The sequence below is a fragment of the Hyaena hyaena genome, unplaced genomic scaffold, assembly GCF_003009895.1.
Source record: "Hyaena hyaena isolate Hyena2069 unplaced genomic scaffold, ASM300989v1 scaffold_426, whole genome shotgun sequence".
NCBI lineage: Eukaryota > Metazoa > Chordata > Mammalia > Carnivora > Hyaenidae > Hyaena > Hyaena hyaena.
This window is the reverse complement of record NW_024081061.1, coordinates 255505-257344: the sequence shown is the minus strand read 5'-3', so window position 1 is coordinate 257344 and position 1840 is coordinate 255505. Positions and strand designations below refer to the sequence as shown.

Genomic DNA, 1840 nt, shown 5'->3' with positions numbered 1-1840 from the left:
CAATGCCTTGTTAAAAAACTTAATATTTAGGAATAACTTTACATTTACAGACAAGCTACAAAGATAGTACAGAGAGTTCCCGTACATACTTCACCCAGCTTCTTCGAACGTTACTATCTTATATAACCGTGGTACATTTCTCAAAATCAAGAGATTAACATTAGTACACCACTATTAACTAAACTATGTACTTTATTGAGATTTTGCCTGTTTTCAGTTAATGTTTTTTCTGTTCCAGTATCCAGAGATTATGTTTAGTCAGCATGTTTCCTTAGTCTCCTTTGATCAACAACAGAGCCCCCTACTCTTTCTTTTTCATCATCTTTTTTTTTTTCAAGTTTTTATATTAATTCCAGTTGGTTAACGTACAGTGTAATATTAGTATCAGGTGTACCACATCTGTGATTTAACACTTCCATACATCAGGTGGTGCTCATCACAAGTGCACACCTTCATCCCCATCACTTATATCACCCATCCCCCCATTGACCTCCCCTCTGATAACCATCAGTTTGTTCTCTATACTTAAGAGTCTTTTTCTTAGTTTGTCTCTCTCTATCTCTTTTTCCCCTTTTCTCACTTGTTTTGTTTCTTAAGTTCCACATATGAGTGAAATCACACAGTATTTGTCTTTCTCTGACTTACTTTGCTTAGTATAATTCTCTCTAGCTTCCTTCATGATGTTGCAGATGGCAAGGTTTCATTCTTTTTTATGGCTGAATAATATTCCATTGTATATATACTCACCACATCTTCTTTATCCATTCATCAATCGATGGACAGTTGGGCTGCTTCCATAATTTGGCTATTGTAAATAATACAGTATTGTAAATAATGCTGTGAACATGCTATAAACAGAGAGGTGCATGTATCTCTTTGAATTAGTGTTTTTGTTTTCTTTGGGTAAATAAATACAAAGTCATGAGATTGCCAGATTGTAGGGTAGATCTATTTTTAACTTTGTGAGGAACCTCCATACTGTTTTCCACAGTGACTGCACTGTTTGCATTCTCATTAACAGTGCAGGAATGTTCCTTTTTCTCCACATCCTTGCCAATGCCAGTTGTTTCTTATATTGTTGATTTTAGCCATTTTGACAGAGGTGAGATGATACCTCATTGTAGTTTTGATTTGCATTTCCCTGATGGCAAAAACGTGGAACGCTTCATGAATTTGGATGTCATCCTTGTGCAGGGGCCATGCTAATCTTCTCTGAATCGTTCCAATTTTAGTATATGTACTGCTGAAGCAAGCACTGTTTTTCATAATCTTGACAATTTTGGAGAGTACTGATCAGGTATTATGTAGAATGTCCCTTAATTTGGGTTTGCCTGACGATTTCTCATTACTAGACGAGGTTAATCCCAATGCCTTTTATGACCTTGTCTTAGAAGTCACATGCTATTACTTTTACATATTCTATTATTTAGAAAGTAGACACTAAGTCAAGGCAATACTAAAGGGGACGGGGGACGAAGTTCTGCCTCTTGAAGGGAGGAGTCTGAGAAGTTTTGTGGACATATTTTAAAATCACCACAGGGGAGTCATGGAAGGCCTCCCTGATACAGTGACACTTGAACAAAACTTGAAATAAGCAGAGGGGCAAACCATGGAGAGATCAAGATAAAGATTCGTAGCCACAGGGGACAGCCAGGAGGACTTGAGGCAAGAGTGTACACAGCAATGTTTGAGAAATACGTCAGGCAGCAAGGGGGAGAATGGTAGGGCATGAGGTCACTAAGTTTATGGACTGGGGATTAGGGAGCTAATGTAGGGTCTTGTAGGACATAGTAAGGGTTTGGATTTTATGCGATGAAATGGGGAGTTATTGAAGGATTCT

At 37.9% G+C, this 1840-nt stretch overlaps 1 non-coding gene across 1 annotated transcript; it reads right to left on the bottom strand.

Annotated features, from left to right (window-relative positions):
* Positions 1 to 1149: 1149 nt before the first annotated feature.
* On the bottom strand, positions 1150 to 1256 carry LOC120245659. Its single transcript, XR_005531842.1, has one exon. It is a non-coding gene; the product is annotated as a U6 spliceosomal RNA (small nuclear RNA).
* Positions 1257 to 1840: the final 584 nt, after the last annotated feature.